Source organism: Aphelocoma coerulescens, chromosome 5 (genome assembly GCF_041296385.1).
Source record: "Aphelocoma coerulescens isolate FSJ_1873_10779 chromosome 5, UR_Acoe_1.0, whole genome shotgun sequence".
Lineage (NCBI taxonomy): Eukaryota > Metazoa > Chordata > Aves > Passeriformes > Corvidae > Aphelocoma > Aphelocoma coerulescens.
Genome location: NC_091019.1, coordinates 26,980,402 through 27,000,757, shown reverse-complemented (window position 1 = coordinate 27,000,757; position 20,356 = coordinate 26,980,402). Strand labels below are relative to the sequence as shown.

Below are 20,356 nucleotides of genomic sequence, written 5' to 3'. Positions count from 1 at the left end.
CCTCTACAGATTCTGAGAAGTAATTATTTCAATATCAATTGATTTGAAGGAACAGTCCCAAGTCTGAATTAAGCAGCTTACGGAAGTTTGTCTTGTTCCTGGTTAAACATTCCTGCTATGCAGCTCTGTAAGCTTCTTGCAGTAATAAAATCCAGATGAAATAATGGAACTGTGCTTGTGAGCCCAGGCTTGGCCTGGCTACGGGGAACTTCTCAAATGTCTCTTATCAATGTCAGGAATTTAGAGAAAGCCTTCTCAAATAATCAAGCAGAGACAGAAACAAAGTATAAGTTCAGTTTTTCCCTCCAGCATGCCTCTCATCTAAACAATATCAAATTTTACATGTTTATAAACATGCACATAACATAAACAGGCCATCTTCTGCCTATATTGTAATAGGCAGTTAACTTCACAAACACGAGGCCTTCACATTCCACATATAAGATGCCAGTGTAAAAAGACCTTCAAATTGGCAGTTTTTACTTTCAGCTATAAGTTCAGAGAACTTAGCAAACCAGAAATAAAAATACTTAAAATAATAATTTAAATTAAAAAAAAAATTAAAACCCACACCAAAAGAACTCACAAGACAAAACAGCAGATACTTTTGAGGTGTTTGTTAAAAACTTAACCTTTTGCTTTGGCTTTTCTTCTCTTTTACTTTTTTACTTACAGCCAGGAAAGTAGAGTAAGGAAAAAAGCATAAGAGCATACATTTTCATAACATTAGTTATTAAAATAAGTATAAGTAGTATAAAGTAAGTATAAAACAATGCCTCTGTAACACTTGTGAACTCTTACGTTCTCCTTCTGTGATCCTGCAAGTGAGTTTGCACAAGCCCTGCAGCAGCAAGTTACTATCAGCCTCTCTTCTCTACCAAGTGGAAATGGCTGCTCAGATTAGAAAATGCACAGCACATGGGGCACCCACCATTTCTCTGGGCAACCTGTTCCAGTATCTCACCACCCTTGCAGTAAAGAATTTCTTCTTTACTGAAAGAGAGAGAGACTTTTTACAAGGTCATTTAGTGATAGGACATTAAATACACATAATGTGCACTCATGGAGGCAGGATATTTTATTATTGAGGGGGGAATAAAATCTTTGCTCCATGGAGAGCAAAATTAGAAAACAGCATTGCACCAATGAAACAAAGAAGCATTTTTTCTATAGCCCTGGTGGACACTCTACTAAGATGCTTACCAGACTTCAGCAAGAATCTTCATTCTCTGGATATCTCATGCCCTTAAATTGAACTACCTAATGAGATTCCAATGGTAGCTCACAAACTCAGCTCTTCTAATCATGCTTTTTGGGATTCAGATATTCTCACTTTTGCTCTTTCCTGAAAATTAGTGCTCTACACTCTGACAGCCCATGTCCACATCACAGTGCAATTCTTCCAGAGCCCTTTCAAAAGCAACTGCACAATCCTCAAAATTCTGGACTAGGGGACTTAGCTTCTCACTGGTTAAAAATGATGGGACAGATAAAGAAAGACTTTCTCTCAGTGGGGCTTCTAAAATAATCATGCTTCACACATGAACACCACACACAGTATAATCAGTTATGGAAATACACAGTCAAATAGAAGTGTCTTTCAACATCTTAACCTCTTTTAGTCAGTCTGTTCATTCCTTCAGGTCCTCCCTCATTTTCCTGTGCAAGCCTCCTCGTTCCTCATAAATGCCTATTATTAAAGTTACTGTTATGTAGAGTTTCAGCCTGCTTAGTTACCTTTTCTTCTACCCCTAGCACAAGCCAGTTGATACCTTTGTTGGGTTGCAAACACCTAAAATCCTTAGTATTCCACATAGCCAAGGACAGGGAAGCAGACTCTGCATTTCAAGCTAGCACGACACCATCCAGCAGGGAGAAATGCCCAGACAGATCACAGGATACAGTGTCATTTATAAATCAAATCAACATTCACAAATGGAGTTTGCAGGCTGATAATATAGCCATCCAGTGTTTCAGCCTAATTTCTTAACCAGCCATCTGAGACGTGCAAACTGACCATTAAACAATTTCAAAAATAGGACAGAATAAATCTCATACCTGTCACATTACAGCACTGTGCAAAGAAAGCCATTTATGACACATAAGAGGCTATTTCCTTGATCTTTTGAAAGCCTCACCTATTTCTCACCACTTTATACTTTCTTCTGAGCAGTATTTGGAAACGGACAGTTCTAAGCACAAACACTGATTATTTAAACACTGTTCCTACTGTTGTCTGTACTTGACTTTCCTTAGGGAAGGGTCTGGCAGGGTGCCAAAATAACTGCCAGGAAAACCACAATCACACTACAAAAGGACTTTCAGACGGATTTCTCCTTGTGCCAAATTTCTCTTCAGCTTCAGCTGTACCTTTACCTTCCTCTGGAATCATGGACTTTTGCCACTGACTTGGAAAAATCTTCTGCTCAAAAAGACCTTGAGTAATCAGGTCACCACAACTGCTCACTGAGGACTTTGTTTATTTTTAAATTATTCTGTATTTGGGTTAGATAGCAGCAGCAGGATGAAAAATCCCAGAATCCCTAAATGGTTTGGGTTGGGAGGGACCTTTAAAAGGTCATCTAGTCCAAACCTTCCGCAAAAGGCAGGAATACATTCAGGTACAGATTAGTTACATCTATTTATCAGTACTTGGTGCTTGAGATCACAACACTAGAATGCTCAGAGTCTCCCATGGCTGAGCTCTGAGACTGTCAGAGCAGTTTCTGCACAAGATTCAGCAGTTCTCAATGTCAGTGAGGTGGAGTGGTACAGACAGTGTTTGTAGCCACACCATGCTAGCGTACAAAAGTTACACCCTGGCTCTTTGAGGTAAAGATACGATTGAAGTTACGTAATTTTTGTAGAATAGCAGGAGTCAAATTTAAGATTATATATCTTAAACTATACAAGAACTGGAAACTATCTTGGACATTACCCATGAAGCATCACATTTCTGTGTCTTGCTCCCAGCTTGAAACAAAACCTTTCTAGTTCAGTACAAGTTGAGAACAGGATTCACACTGATAACTGCTCTGCACAGGCATTCTTTGACCCTGCTTTGGGTGTTCACTGAAAGCAGGACAAGAACAGGCCTTAACGGTACAAGTGATGAAATAGGATGATGATAGTAAGCACAAAATGAAGAACTTGACCCGGAGAACCATGTTCTCTGACATCAGCCAAGCAGCAAGGCATTTAAACACGAGCACGGGAGTTTTGTTCTGGTATCTGTCAGCTTCTGCAGATCCACACATCTTTTTAACTCTGCACTCTGAATTTTTGTTGATTGCCCATAAATTGGTTGTCTCGGAAATACTAGGCTCCTCTGCCTGCAACTGGTTTGCATGCCTTGAATGTGAAGACCCTGGAAGGTTCTTGGAACACTTTTAGACTTTGCATGTCAGATCTGTATTTGGAGTTGCAGCGCCTACGGTTTGTGTGCAACAGGATCACAGCAGCCAGCCGGGACTCAAGGTGTATTTCCACAATAGAGACATCAGTCAAAATGTTTTACTTGAAACATTTTATATCCAATAAAGATTTCAGCAAAATGCTGGTGAAGATTTGTCAGTCAGTTGTATTCCTGAACTCTCCTTCCAGGCTGTTAAAATAAAAAGCAAGAAAACAACAGTCTGCCTGCCTCTTGATTCTCATGCTGCCACATAAATCACAAAAATGTTTAAGTGCTGCATCTTCTGATGATCCCATTCTGTGGAAAAAGTAGTTCAGATACAGAATAATAACTTATTTTCCCAAAGTGGTAACATTTCTTCAGGAAATTAAGAAAAAAAGAATCATACCCAGCCAGTCTATTCTGCTATCAGACATGAAAAAATCCTGGGGTAGAAAATTTGTCTGTATCTTCAAAAATAAAATGGACTAAGAAAGCTAGAATAAGCTGGTAGTTGTATTTCATAACCTGCAATAATGTCTAATGAACATAAAAATATCATAAAGGGATAAAAGTGCCTTTAACTGATATGTTCCTAGATTGATCCATCCAAATTTGAAAAAAGTGATGATGGATTAATGCTTTTAGTGTGCACCTGTCATCTGTAGGATTTGACTTATAGATGGTGACATCCAGAATGAGGAAGCTGCACTGTAGTCATCAGAGATGATGTACCAGAAGGAAATGTAACCAGAAAGATGAAACTTGATTTACTATACTCAGGTATTTTAACGAATTACATTCAGACCTAAAATGCTTGGTTAAAACACTGAAATTGCATCTCAGAGCTCCCTCTGGTAACCCTGAAGACTTATCAAAGGAATGTGTTATTAGTTAGTACTGTGTTATCTGAAATAAAGGTAGACTTAGAAAATATACAAATAAAGGTAGACTTAAAAAATATATCTGACCACTTGAAGTAGCCTTGTGAAATACATTGAGACTTTTTATTGGCTTCCCAAGATACAAGTGTAGTTGATTGTCAAAATCAACAATAAAATCATAATAAATTTGTTTATACTTCACAAATGCCAGACTTGCATACATTTGAGTTTTTTTAAATCTAAGTAATGATACTTTATTTTGAACTATAGTGGTAATTTTTCATGAGTGGCAAATATTTAAATCTCTTGTAACCATTTTAAGAAGTTCCCATTCCCTTCTTCACCCCTGTTACTTCATGTACGACAATTAATTAGCATTTGTAAAAGTGAGTGGGAGGACCCTCGATGGAGAAGGCAAGAAGTGGCTTTGGGGAGGAGGAGAGCAGATGATGAAAGTGCAGGGTTGAAGCAGTAGTCAGCTGAACAGAAATTGTCTTTGTTGGGGCAGTGCCATGTTAGGAGACTCTCTGCTATTTGTTACCACTTTCTTACCAAAGTTTTATCCCCCTCACTTGTGATGGATCCCAATCCTACCTTTATGAGGCTGGGTTTTATGAGGGGAATATAGGAGAATAATTACATATAAATGTGTGTGTATCTTCTGTTTTCACATCTCCATCACTGGCTCACCAGCCAAGACAAAATAATTTTTAAAAAGCACTTCTAAATTAAAGAGACCATGAGTCAGAATGTACCAGCATAAACATATTTTTTTCTTAACTTTTTAAATGTTTGATGCTGAGAAATAAATGTTAATTCTGTAAGCTTCCAGGAATGTAGACACTGGTACATATCTTATGTTACATGTCCACATCACAGTGTAGACCCATTTCTCTCAGAAACATTCCCAGGTGAATTTAGAGCCAATTGAAGTGGCTAAGACAACTGAGAAAACACTCCAAGCTTGTTGGTCAAATGAATGAATCTAGGACTGTGAGCTCAACTTTATGCAAATTTTCATGATGAACTTAATGCTGAGAAACATCAGTTCAGCCAAAGATGTAAGCAAATGAACCATCTGAATCATGTGAATGTTCCCACTGGGATCAATAAGCTGGCCTGTGTTATTGCTACAAAGCATGCTAGAATAAATGCCCTTTCTGAAAAATGAAAGGTGGTATTGCAAGAATCCCAATACAACTAATGAAATTCGGAATTAAGGTACAGAAATGAAAAATAAGAAAGAAGAAAAAATGAAAACAATAAAAATCTTTTAGTTCGGATTCAACATTTTACAGACACTCAAACAGTGCTTGTGAATGATGCAAGATGAGGAACATATGAAGATTTTTGTCAGGTCAGGGCAGATGTGGCTGTTTTACTCTGGTTTTGGATGTAAACTCAGAACAGGCTACTGCCAAAATCAACACCCAGTTCTTAGCTGCCCTGACCATTTTCCATCTCTAACAGAGGATCAGGGCCATCATTTTGAGCAAAATACCTTGCCAGTCCTTTTTAAAATGTCCAGTTCTCACTTTGGGGATTTTTTCATATTCTGAAGTACTTCAAACTAAAATTGCTTTTATTATAATTTTCAGAGCATCAGGCTCCCTGGGAACAGAGATTTTTTTCTTTTGATCTTTACATTTATCGCTAAAGAAGATATTTTTATTCCTGGCACTTTCTTGGAGAAGGTTTAAAATTTTTTTCTCTTTCTATAGTTCCACTGCACTTGTCCTCTAGTGATCCCAGCAGCTACACATGCTTTCGGTGGGATAAGTGCTGACACACCACTGACTTTTCCACGAGAAGTGTGGCTGCAGCTTTGGCTCCTGACCACACCAGGGCGGTGGAACTAATGTAGGAACTGACAATGCCATCTCATGGTGGACGTACAAACTGCAAATGCAATCTGTAAAAGAGACACAAAAATAGCTGTTGCCCCGGCTAGGTAAAAAACCGATGTGGAATGCTTAAGGAGGACGCTGAAAGTGTGGAGATGAATAATTGTTAACTGCTAGCCTTCTTTAAGGGCTTAAACCCAGCAGGATTAATTTAAATGCCAAAGGTGAAGATTTGGCTTGTGATGACAGGCGAATAAAGGAAAGGAAAAGGAAAAGTGGGAAAGAAATGCTCTCACATTCTTTTCTCATTGACTTGCTCTTATTTTCTCTTCCCACCTGCTAAGGTCCCTTAGTACAAAAACAGTACTCACTCAACATGGATGACATTGCAAATGGCCAATATACCAATGTCCTCACCAGCTTAGCTTAAGGAAAAAGTTAGAACATCTGCTATGTTGTTGTTAGATGTAAACCAGCCCTTACAAACAAGAGGAAGAAATACAGACTTCTTCAGTGCTGGGCTTCCTCACCAGGCCCAAGGCATTTCCTTGCACACCAATAGCAGCAGTTTGCCCGGGAAGTTGAGGTATCCAGCAGTTAGGACTGTGTCTGTCTGATGCCCAGAGGTCCAGAAGACAACTGTCTGAGATAGCAGGGCACAAGACACCAAATGCAGTAATGCACATCCCTATTGGAGAGGAACTGTGAGTATGGCCTGCAAGCTTTTATGGGAACCACATGGATTTTTATTGGACTGGCATTAAATTGGAGCTCTGACTCTAATAACTGGTTCCTGGAAGAGGAGAAATACTGAAGCAAGAAAAGGGAAGTCATTACTAGTCAAAATTAATAGAAAAATCTTGGTTTTCAAGCAACAAGATGCACAGCACAGATGAGGTTCCTCTCCTCAGTGTGAAGGCAGCCCAGGGACATGTGTGTGGTTAACAGAACATGGGGTTAACCCTGGTACAGATGAAGTTTCCATGCAATGCCACCCTCCTCCCTTCTGTGCTTGGGGATGAGAAGCTGGATTCCAGCAAGACCAGATTATTTGAGTTGTGACAGCTGCCAAGGGGGAACCACCCTTACACGTGGTGGGCTGTGCTATTGGGGCTGTACCCCCCAATACTGTTGGGGTATTTCTAGTGTTGTTTCTGCTCATCTATGTCTGATTTACTTTTTTCCTTAAAATGCAGAGAAAGTTCCTACAGTAAACAACATCATTAACATTTCAGACAAAGCTTGTCTTGTGACAGCAAAAGTATTGTGAATTTAACCTGTCCTCAGTGAATAATTGTTCAACGAACACTCTTAAGCCTTCAGCTGGGAAAGTGTGTGAATATGCATTTTGGAGCCATTTATCTAATTTCTACCTTTTTTTTGCTTTTACTTTTGATTTTTGATTTTCTGTTGAGAAATTTAACTCAGGCCAGTGCCCTGAAGGAGAAAGAAAAGCTGCCTGGGAGGAACTGCACACATGCTGAATATTTATATAGAATGACAATGACATTTGACTTCAGGTTTTCTTTGACAAAAACAGTTCCATTCAGCTGTGACCCATATCTCTTTGTCTTGACAAGCAGTGGAAAACATAACACATTGGACCAAAATGGAATGAGACTTGAATTCTTCATTTTATTCCCAAAAACCGCAGACTTAAATTTGATACACCTTAGTGGATGAACATGTTTTAGCGTGAATTTTAAAATTTTATAAATGTTATTCTTGCTTCTATTTCTCCATAGAACAATTTTTCAAGTGCTGTTCAAACACATCTATAAATTTAAATCTTCTTTTTTCCCCAAGAACCTTGTTATTCAGGGATAATGACAATAAACTAATAAATAGACTGAGGATAAGAAGGGTGTGATATAGAGGAAAAGTGGTTGACTTGATGATTGCTCTCTTTTTGGTAAGGCTACATGTAATAATAGTGCCTTCTGCTAGTAAAATTTGTTCTGCTTTTCTAAAATATTCTAGCATCTCTCTGAATCCTACAGCTCTGCCAGAGTCACAGTCCATTAGGATCTGACTGGATCATTTATGTGATTAGGACAGCACTGCCAGGAAATGGGTAAACATGGAAAATAATATTGATGTCTTGACACATCAGAATCTGCAGCATCAACACTTAATGAGTCCCTCTTGAGGCCGCACCCAAAATAACCTTCCCAAGATTAAATGGAAAGCCATGGTTCTGAACATGAAAAAGCCCACTATGCTCTGTAAGCCTGGGAACATTAACTTAAGTGTTGGTTAGTTCTACTGCAAAGCCTTTTAGTCTTCTCTGTGACTTCATAGCCTGATTCTTTTGTGTAACTATTTAAATATCACATTATGATAATATTGATGCTGAGTACTGAGGCACTCAAAAAGCCACAGGTGTCAAAATTAAAGCAGCTTGTTCAACTTTCAGTCACCGCTTCATGCATAACTATTGCTGTCAAGTTATAGCACACCAAGTCTTGTATTATAATACAGTACTTGGAACAGAAATGTTTAAATACAATCATTCTCCTACAACAGTAAACATAAAAGTCACAATTTATCTGTAAAAGATAAAATTCACATAAATAATTTTATGAAAAATCTGCATTAAATATCTGAACAAGAATGACTTTCAGCATCCTGCTCACAGAAGAGTTTCTGTTTTTCACATCAAAGAGTTAGTAGCTTAAAAATCCAAATCAAAACCTCACCCCTAGCTCAGGAATTTGAATCCAGCCTTGCCTTGTTCCTGTGAAATACATGCTACCCACTATGCTGCACAGCTGTACTACATTTTTCTTGCTCTCCTTTGGTGATGAATCTAAGCAGTCTGTGTGTTAGCTGCAAAGTCACAAGGGTCACATAAATATCTGCAAGATAGGCAGACAATGATGCTTCTGGAATTTTTGAAAAACAAGGGGAAATAACAGAAAATAAAACAACCCATCTGGAATCTAAATCAAGGGTTGTTTACCTTTTAGAACACACAAACAAACCTTCCAAGGAGAACATTCTATCATTCTTGCTCTTTGCGTAATACCTCTGGGCCCTTTTATAACATGTAACTATCAGATGCCAAAAATCCCAACTCACACAGATTATTATTGCAGTGCTTGGAAAGTTATTCCAATGAATCAGACACACACACAAAAATGAAGAGAGCTATCTCCGTTCATTCAAAGGCTCTCCCACAGCTGCTTAAGGTTATAGTCTGATTCACTTGGCTTCTCCAGGTTTTTCACAGCTAGCAGAGACCTTGGATGCTCTGAGACTCCTGTATGCCAATCAAAACAAATTCTTAATAAACAAAGAAATCTTGCCTTTGAAATCCAGAGAGAATCATGCTGGCAAGCAGCAGCTATGCAATATTTTCCTTTCTGTCAAAGCAGCAGTAACCTTCTTGAAAGAATTCAGGAAATGTCAAAAAATATTCTTTACTCATGCTCCAAACTGGATTTTTCCCCCACTGTCTTCACAGGGTGAGCTGTTGGAGAATAAGTGTTGTTTGATTTTAGCAATGAGGAGTCAAGCAACTTTATGCATCATGACTGTTTCAGCATCTGCCTCAGCAGAAGTGGTAGCATGGCTTCAGAGAGCAATTGCTCCAGTTTTCACTCCTTTTGAGATCTGAGGACGCTCCACTTCTGCTCATGGTGTAGCTTTAGAAATCTTGAGTAATAAAGATAGTAAGCTAAGGGCAAGAATAGGTTAGTTTTCCTTTGGAGAGTTTAGTTTTACTACTAAGGCTCAACTTTTGAAACACTCACAGAAGCAAAACTGATGATTTAGGCCACTGGAGTGTGAGAGTACTCAAAGTGTTTTCGAAAATTACTGAGAAACGGTGAACACTGTGAGCCCAAACGGAGCAGGCATGAAGGAGTGAGGGGAATGATTTGTTCATCTCACCTTCCTTTTCCCTGTGCTTACCTACTGCAGTAATGTGTGAGAATGCTTTCCACTGCAAAGTCTTTAGCAGATTTATATGAAATCTACTGATTTCAAATTTCCAATAACCCAAGGCCTGTGTTACCCAAATGGCTATTGTGATTCTTACAGTTGTAGGGATAGAGATGGCTCAGCTAAGAAAGGCAGTATGCTCAGTTTGCATCTATCCTTTGCCTGAGATCAATACCAAAGCCTGAGAGATCTTGTTGCATGTTAATTATAAGGGGTTCCATATGTCCTGAAAAAAGATGTGAACAGCATCAAGAGGCTGGTGTTTATGGAAAAGCACAGAGGGAAGGGGAGAGAGCATACCATTGTTCTTGGAGTCCAAGATGATGAGCATCCTTTGAATAGGAGTGATAAAATCATGTTAAAGGACAATTGTAGACCGTAACAAAGGTGCCTGTAGAATGAAATGCATTTGCAGGAAAGGCTTGAAAAGTGAGGACTCTCAGACAGAGTACAAACATAATTTTTCCCTCTCATCTCTCTTTTTGTCTCTCTTAAAATGTGACCTCTCTCCAAGGATATTTTCTGGAATGCAGTTGTAAGGATTGGACGGTAAGACAGGAGAGAAGTACAGGGAGCAGAGAGCTAACTCCTCCAGATATTGGCCATGAATTTGTGAATACCTGTTTTGATCATGGAGAAAGGAATTGGCTATAATGTCCACACTCTCACACCTCTACAGCATTTTGCTTTAAAGGGGATTTGTTCTGATTCATCAAATGACTCCTCTGGAACAGCTGGCCTAAAAATGTCCCTCATTCTTTGCTTTTATCTTGCCTGCTTAATCACTGTTTTAGAGTAAATAATAATTGAAGAAGAAAAACAAACCAAAAACCAGGAAGATAAAAAAACCCCTTCATCTTATTTTTCCAGAGCATTTCAGATTCCACATGTCTACTAAGACATTTCTGAAACAGAAATTAAAACACATAAATTTTCCTAGTTACTTCTTTCCCTAGCTTTGTCCACTACACAGCCTTTCCATCAGTACTGCCTTGAGGGTTACCAACAAACTCCAAAGGGATCTGTGAGGACTCTGCTGAGTTGTGAGCCCTCCACTACAGCCACAGAAGAAAACGCCACTCGGTTTCCTTGGGTGTGATGCTGACTGGAAAGCTGAAAGTAAGGGTATTTTGTACAATGTGTCCACACAAGCACATTAATGGTTAATACACTAGAACAAGTCACTAAGGAAAGCAGGGACAAATTTATACAATGCTGCTCTGGGAAGTAACTGGTAAAGTTTGTTCTGAAAATGTTGGTTCTACACGACAGCACTTGCTAACACGTTGGGACAGCCTCAAACACCTCTCCCATCTATGTCCATGCTGCTCAGAGAGTAGTGGAAGAGCCACCGAGGGGAATGCGGATGTGCTGACTCAGCAAGCGTGCACCAGGAGTCCTTCCACTGTTAAAACGTATTGCAGGATTTAACAATCACCAGCTGCATTTAAATCGGAGCCCTGCATTCACTCTGCTGCTATTGCCGAGCCCTGGGGCCAGCATCGGAGCGTGGTGCCATATGATTATTTTACTGCTGAGAATAAAGAAATATGCATTTAACTTCTGGCACCTGCAACATGCCTGCAGGTAGTCCTTGCTCAGTAACAGAACCAACTAAATCCTTATGGGTGACTTCTCTGTGGCTCATTTGTTTCACTTAACTTCTGCCTTAGTGTGCAATACAAAGTATAAACAACCGCATTTCAGCGTATACATATATAAATGCTCAGCCCAGTGGATCCTCACGTGCACAGAATTGTGAGTTGTGCTCAGCTATGGCACTGCAAGAGATGAACATTCATGCTTGACCCTTAGCCGTCTCCTGTAAATTTCTAGTATAGGCACCGGAGTCAAAACAAATCATTCATTTATTCCACAGCTCCTCTCTCCCTCATGTGGAATTTCCATTTAAGTGGCTGGTGATCAGTGCTGCCTCCAGGATACCTGCTGATTTAAATAGGCTTGAGCCAGTTTTTTATAGGCTTGTTTTGGAGCCAAAGGGCATGATAATGTACATGGGTGAAAGCTGTCTGGAAAGTGGAAATAAGCTGATCTAAGAGTTCGACCATCCATAATTGTCATTTCCCCTTTGAGCAAGCAATCAGCCGAGTCCTCCACAAACTGCCTTTCTCCTTTGTTGTTGGCACGAGTTTAACCTCATATCCCTATTCAAGGACGAAAAGGGACATGATCTGACAGTGAGACTCACGCTTTTCAAATCTAGAAATATATAGTAGCCAAAGGGGAGATGAATAATATTGATGCTGTAGCCCTGAATCTCACTTTTTTTGGTAGACAAAATTTAGCACCCACTGTGTGTGCATGTGCATGGGAACACCCTTAGGTTCAGTTTCAGAAGAAAAACCTAACTTAAACTGTGTCTTTTGTGCATGACCTCCAGTGTGCCAGCTCACTGCTCTTCTCTGTGTGCTAGAGAAAAAGGGAGGACTGGGCCCAGAGGGAGACAGCCCAAATGAGGGCAAGGGGAGTGAAAAACAGCATGAGAATAGATGAATTTGGACAGCAATCAAACCAGCCTTGTCCCCACTCCTTCTCTCCTATGTATTTTAATTGCATGGTTTAAAATAATCTCCTCAACTTTGGGAGGAAATCTGCTTGTCTGTGAGTATTTGATCTGGCATTGACTCTGTTGATATCTGCAACCCCAACACCATGGGGAGATCCTGGGTTTCTTTAGGAAGAGAAGAGGAGATGGAATGGGATGTAATATGCTGGACCCTGGCAAAAAGCACTGAATAGGATTGGCCAATAGCCAATGCTTTCATTCCTAGCAGAAAGGCATTAAATGAGACTGGCTGCATTTAATTGAGCATCTTTCTGATTAAATAAATGGGTAAAGGAACCTCTGTGTATGTGCATTTGCATTATATATTTACATATAAATTTTGCCATTCTTAAATACTTTCCTTATTTCCAGTCTATTGTAGATTGCTTAAAAGATTACAATAAGGTTGGGAACGCACAAAGAATGAAAGAGGAGAATGTTCATGTTGGGATTATGTTTCTTTGCTTATTCTGTGTCATCTGGGGCCAAATCCAGCACCTGTATGCACAGTAGGAATTAACCTGACCCACTGGTTTTGCACATCAGAGATAAAAACCTTAAAAAAAAAGAAAATAAAGCCAAGATGCAGAGAAGTCTTAATCTTTCTTCTGTGGATATTTTGCAGCCGTTCATTCATTCATTCATTGATCATTCTTCTAGATGACTCTCATAAATAAAAGTTTAGTTAATAAGGTGATAGAAATAGAACAGCAGTGCTCTCTTGCATAAAGGTTGTCTGACATTCTCTACTGTGACCCTCTTTCTTCAGCTGCATATAACATAAGGACTTGTCACCTATTTGGGCTTGTGATTTCTGTGTTTTATCTCTTTCTGGGTTGATTTATGCCTGCATCAAGACCAAAGATGGCTCTGTGGCAACTCACTTGCCTCAGACACATATGCTGTGGAATCAAACAGTAACTTATTACTGAAACTGTTCTTTGTACCTCAGGAAAGCCAGAGAAAAGCTTTTGGTGTTTCAGTGGCAAACTCCTCTGCAAGGCATAGAAACTCTGAACACCAAGATTATTCTGCCATTTTAGAATGAGGTTTCAACTTTGTCTACTATATATTCCTTTGCTAAAAATGCTGGTCATCCAGGAACATGTTATCACTTACTGAGTAACACAATAACATTTGGAATCATAAATAGTTAAGGAAAGCCCTTGGTAAGCAAGAGTTGTTGAAATGGCTTGATCTCTAATGTACGTCCCTTTCCCTAGAATTCTAAAATCTACATGTATTTTAGTGAAATATCACTAGATGTTTCTCTGCTGCAGGTCTTTCAGTCCAGCTATCTCTTCTTAGTTTTGAGATTTGGTGTTTTTTTAAATTTTATTTGGTGCAATTTGTGTCCTTTTTACTACCACCATTTTCTATGTATTTAAGTTGGGGTTCTCTGTCTATATTCTTTGCTGACACAATTCCTGTGGACTAATTTCCATCTCTGCAAAATTCATGCAAAGAGGGCATAAAAGGCTGTCAAATTAGAATTATGGCATTCACATTGATTTTTCCACTTAGTTAGAGGTGACTGTCTAAGCTGCAGAGCAGTGAATAATCAAATCCTAGGATTCTCAAGTCAGTGTGTTAAAGTGACCCATGACTGCACTGTGCTTCATAGTGCTTCACTGTTTTTGGCATTAAAGTCATGTCTGCAGAACTCCTAATACCTTAATCCCACAGTATTCTCCAGGGCTGATTTAACCCCCATTGGCTACAGAAGAAGAGCATCAATACTGATCTGCAGAGAAATTTTTCATATGTAGGTTCATCAGATGTTACCAATTCAGACTGTGTACTGCGTGTGTATGTGATTTAATTTAAAATCCTACTTGTTTCACTAGGAAGGTTAATATTTAGAAAAATGGTATTTTAGTTTTATCCAATTGTCTGCTGCCATAAAAAGCTGGAGTTTAAAACCACCAGGTTTTTAGAGTTAAAAATAATACTAATAGCAGAGGTTTGCTGACATCAGAAGTGAATTCTCTGACTGCACCTAACTGGGCCCAGTATCTGGCTTCAGAGAGCTGAGAGAAATGGAGGTCATGAGGCATGAGACTGATGAAAAGTAGCATCTTAGTTCTGAGGGACAAATCAGATTCGTTCAACTGATTTCAGAACAACTGAAATTCTATTTTAAGTTCTTTCATTCTCTTATCAAAGAACTGAGACTGAAGGTACTTCTAGATGATTCATGGTGGGGTGTAACAATTTTCATTCCCTGATCATTCATATGTCCATAAATTAGTTTCAGTCTAGGATTAACTCTCAGAAGAACTAAATATTCCCTGAACTGGGAACTTTCATCTAGGGTAGGAGATATTTCCTGCTTAGCATATCTGGCACTTGGGAAGTCAAATTTCCCTCTCGTGGCTTGCCAATATTTGCTGAGAAAGCAAAGAGCAGCACCTCTTTGGGAACAGTGCCTTTCCACAATGTACAGTATGTCTGTGTGGCATATCTACCAGCTCCTACACTCTATCCTGTTGTAGACTACCCAGAATGTGTTATTTCATAAAGTGCTATTCTGTGGTGTGATCTGTCACCTGTGTCACTGGTGGCAGCAGTAGTGGCATCAAGCAGGGCTAGTTAGGCAGTGTAAAGGAGAAGATGGACATGTCTCTGGGAATTTCCAGAGACCATTGGAGCAGTTAATGCTCTTGTGTGAGGTGGGCAGCCCACAGAAGTGTGTGTTGTTGGGATGCAAAGGATTAGTGACAGCCCTGTTGCGATGGTGTGCTCATGCGATGTGTAACGTGGATACAACCTTTCCATCCCAACGGGTCAGGAAAGGGACACAGCAGGACCTTGGCTGCGATACTTACTGACATTCTTTTTGTTTATCCTTTCATTTTCCAATACCTCCACTTGAGTAAGATATACTCCTAAGGAATGGGAGCTTACCAAGAGCAACATTGTTACAACAATAAAAGGAAGCAACAGTTACAACTTCACCAGTGTTCATCTTACTCCCAGTATGAGGCATTTCTTTTTAAATACACTTTTTAAAAATTATAATTTACCTAGATTATTTCCAAAGGGTTTTATTTTCTCATGAAATAACCATTTCACATTCCCCATTGCTCAGTTACATGGTGTTATTTTAAAGGTAATCTTTCGGTTTTTCTTCTGTAAATCCTTTGCATCTGAGTAGACCTACATTTGTAGGTGGTAGATTATCCTACCTTCCTCTTAGGGTAAGGGATTGGAAATGTTTGCCTCTACATTTGTAATATCACTAGCACTCCCTCGAAAGTTGGAAATTTGTTTTGGTCAAGTTTGACTACATGAGTGAGTTGGTGTTTAAAATAGTTAGAAAATAGTTGCTTCCATCTTAGCCAGGTTCACTTGTTCCATTTTGTACTTTTCCTGAAATGTCTGCACAAAGCCTTTCCTCTCTAGCTTTCCAACGAATACTTAAAGATGTTCATATCCTTTATGGCAAGGAATTGATCCTGAAATACTGTAGCCATGCAGCAAATAAGTATTGATCTTCTCCACAGAAACAGAGTGAAACTGCAGAGTTATGAAATACTTTTGGGTTTATTTATGCATTTTCTATTCTACTTTATACAAACACCAGATTATGTCAGGAATTACTAGATGTAATAGTTAAGTTGCTGTTACCCTACCAATTATAAACCTCTTGGGTTTTGAAACTGTAAAACTAGAACTAAACAAGATAAATGTGGTATAGGCTAAAACTTGACAAGTTTCATCTGGCAAGAAATTTTAAAAATAGTAAGAAAACTCTGGATAGTAAAATAACCCAGAACAGCTTTCTTTTTAATGCAAAGTGGCATCCTGAAATGACTATAGAATCTACAAATAGATAAATAACAGCAGAGGGAGAGGCACAGGCAAAGAACACCAGAAAAAAGTTGCTTGTGCCTATGTGCTCACAAAGAAGCTGCAAGAACAGAGACTCAAGAAAACCAACTACAGCACCGCTGGATTTTTCTTACGTTGTTAAATGCATCCATGGTCCACAGATTATTTGTCAGAATATGAAGCAGCTCTTACCACATGCCGCTAACCAGAGTACCTACATTTTGCATAGATGGCATTTTTAATTGTATTAAATGAACTTCTTAGGGTGTGGAATATTGTTCTTTGTAGTGCTTCACATTCTGTAGTAATTAAGAAAGATTATTTGACTATTAAAATTATTTGTTCATGATGAACCAAAAAGGGCTATTCTAGAGGTAATAGAGAAAAACTTTAGAAGTTTCCAGTTTCTTTAACAACATAGAATGTCACCAAGACTTCTTAAACTCCAGCACCAATAATTGCCTGTGCCCTTTTCAAACAAAAGTGCTTACTTTTGATTTCAGCATTTACCCTGTCTTTCTCACACAGCTGTGCACCATACTAATACTGTCACTTTATCAGCCTCTCTCCAGCCTGTTCACCTCACCAGAGAAGCATTGTTCTTTGCAGAATATCCCCTGATGCTTTGCCAAAGCCTAAATTTGAACAGCTTGAGTGAAGAGATTTCTAATGCTTCCCCTAAGAGGTTGATAACACTGTAATTAGTCTTTCTGTTTAGCAAATAATTCTAGCTTTTCCCCTTTCTTTGTTTCATAGATACTTTCTTTCCTATATTCACAAGCAATACTTTTAATTTCTTTAATATTGTCCTTTCAGTATTTTCAGGCAGGTTTCCTACTTCTGCTTCCTCAGTTTGTAGTTATTTTATGCACGCTTAATTCTTTTAACCTTTTCCACATGAGCTTCCTTAGCTTTTGGTATGCCTTTAGAGTAGCTAAAAACATTAGCTTTTCGGACAGGGTGCATGTGCAATGCTGATCATGGTGACTTTATTAAGATTACATAAAGGGCATTACACTGAGGACATATTTTGCTAAATAATAAAATATTACTAGAAAAGCAGCTCCTTTCAAGCAAATCTTCTGCAACATCACCAGGCAATTCTCTGTTTCCTTCGAATTCTCCAAGGATGCTTACAAGAGGAAGATAGCATTGAAATAGAGATTAAAGGCCCTGTAGTGTCCTCGTGAATTTAGGAGCAAACAAAAAAAAAGAAGCAGTAATATGACATTTTTTTGACACATGGTATTTATGTAGACATTTCTTGAAGTATACAAGTGTTGAGTTACACAGATGATAGAATAAAACAGGTTTTGATCTTAAAGTTAATAGATGAGACTGGGAAAAAAAAACCAGTTAAGCCACTTTAGGGCACATATTGTTATGTGACTTTAAATGGTTTTCATTATAGAAATTTTTCATCTAAAATATTATCCACATAGTTCAGATGTCTACTGGAGAATCATTGTGCCTATTTCAAGATCTAATTAATTTTTAGTCAATTTTCTGAAAATATTGACCAGAATAATTTGAACCTTGTGGAAATCTCAGTGCAGTCTTTACTATAAAGTTATTGCTCGTGTTTTCATCCTTAAAAGACCCGAAGTTTCCATATGATTTATTAGATTGGTGACATCTTTAAATTTATTTTTCCCTTGGAACAGCTGTGTGTGCTCGTGCCTGGATGTGTGAGTTCCTAAATAACAAAGATGTTGTCAGATCTTTGCTTTGTTAAACAGACACGTGTACAAGATAGTCTAATTTACTGTATCAGTCACCAGTACCCAAAGATTCCAGACTGACAGTTTTAAACTCCAAACAGATACAAAGGGACACTTCTCAAACCAGCATCTGCTCCTGGCTTATGATTGTCCAGGACCTGCTATAAAAATAGTCCCTTTGTCCATCTTAGCTAGACTCAAAATTGTATTTTGTGTCCTAAGAATAAATTCCAGCCACTTAAAAAAATGTGGCTGCAGGCAATAGCATTGAACAACAGCATCCAAACCCCATTTATTTGGGAGTCTGTGCTTCATGATTCCAAGTTCTAGGAGATGGGTGGAAGTGCTGCAAGGGACCCTGTTTTTCCTGGAGAGGGTAAGAGTGAAATAAGGAGATTATTCTACGGTGCTCCATAGACAGAGAAGAATGCAGACAGAGCATGCTTTTGTAGGCTACCATTACTCTTGCCCTACATAAGGGCCTGGAATCAAACTCCACACCTGTTACAAGAGGAGCTGGAGGCTCTAGGAAGCAGTGAATGGTGCTGCTTTCAGAAGCAGCAGAGGCCCCTCATCAGCTCCTCTCTATACGCTGCAGTTGTTTTGCTTTGCAACTTGTTGTTTCCCTTTGTAAAGCTCCTTGTCAGTTCCCAGCTTCCTAGGAATAGATAAAACAAGAAAGATTCTCTCATACTGGTTTTTGCATTTTCAAAGAAAGTAAGTGAGAAAAATCTTGCAACTCTCAATGGAAAAGGAATAAACATCACCATCCTGATCACAGTGTCATGGATCAATTTCCAATCTTGTCCCTCTGACAATTTCCATGCCTTAAGAAGCTCTGCTTCTCTTCTATACTTAAGAATTACACTCACACCTACATCTGCTTACCATCTTCCTTTTTCTTCCTGCCCCAGCATATTAAACAACCTTCTTATTCTGTGATAGGAGGATACCCGCTTCACTTTTGGCCACACATCCCTTGACTCTTGCTGAAGTTTTAGCATTTACACTTGTCTCCCTCTAAAAAGAAGTGTAATTGCTTTTAATGAAATTAAGACACTTAAAATCCATTTGTTTGACACAGATTTAAGAGAGCCTGTGGATCAAAGCTTGTCCCAATGGCAGTCATGTGAATTTGAATGTGCTGTGTGACATTCTAACCAGGCACAGCGAAGCCAGCTCAGTTTCTGAGCAGTGACAGCATGTTGATAGTAAACAGCCAAATAAACAAAGCAATAAAATATAAAATTAAGATTTGTCCCTAAAGTAAGGATAACTCTTGGAACTGAAGATTCTAGATGCTATTTCACATGGATGGTTACTCTTCTAATGAATCCTTCCAGTGGCTACTTTCTGTTGAAAATAAATACAACATGCAGGAAGAAAAGAATAACCCTATTAACACTGCTTTTGAGACCTTTCTGTATATTCCTATATTTTCATTATCACTATATAAAACTAATAACACACATTATTATCAGCTTTTTTTACTTTAATGAACAAAATCTATTACTTCAGTCAAAGCTAGCTTCTATAAAACTGCAGAAGTCTTACTTTGGAAAAGTCCAATCTTTAGCAGTGTTTTACAATGGCAATATAAATTCTTCATCAAGAGATGAATCACCTCTAACAAAGCACTGGCACATTTATTCCATTCTGCCATTATTCATATAGGACCTCTAAGCCAAGTGGTAAATGACATGCTCATGACATATCACTTAAAATATCACTTCTTTTATTCTCAATTCATCTTGTCCCCTTTTTGACAAAATGTCACTGATTACTGGAATTACCTTCTTAAATACTATAAATACTGTTTTTTCTTACTCCTAAGAGAAGAATGTTGGATTTTAGTGTCAGAAAGAGAGAAATTTAAATCCCCATACCCAAAATGATGATTTCCTGCAAATATCATGTGGCATTTGCAATAAATAAACAATTTTTATACAAATAATAAACAAAAGGAAAGCTCTGAACAGACTCAGGCCCTTTCCTTCTACTGAAATAACTGGTGTGTTTTCAGATGCCTTATTGATTCAAAACCATACTCTTCGAATATCTAAAAATTATTCTGGGGCAAATATGAGTAAATACAATGAGTAATGTATTCTTTGTCTTAGGGCTGTCAGCACTTTAGAGGCTGAAAGGGAAGAAAAATAAGTATGCCT

At 38.6% G+C, this 20,356-nt stretch overlaps 1 long non-coding RNA gene across 1 annotated transcript in view; it reads right to left on the bottom strand.

The window, feature by feature from the left end:
* LOC138110776 (uncharacterized) overlaps nucleotides 1–873 on the bottom strand; it is a 78,093-nt gene extending 77,220 nt beyond the window's left edge. The window contains exon 1 of the long non-coding RNA XR_011151053.1: nucleotides 802–873. This is a non-coding gene — a long non-coding RNA (uncharacterized lncRNA). The remainder of the gene's footprint in view (nucleotides 1–801) is intronic.
* Nucleotides 874–20,356: the final 19,483 nt, after the last annotated feature.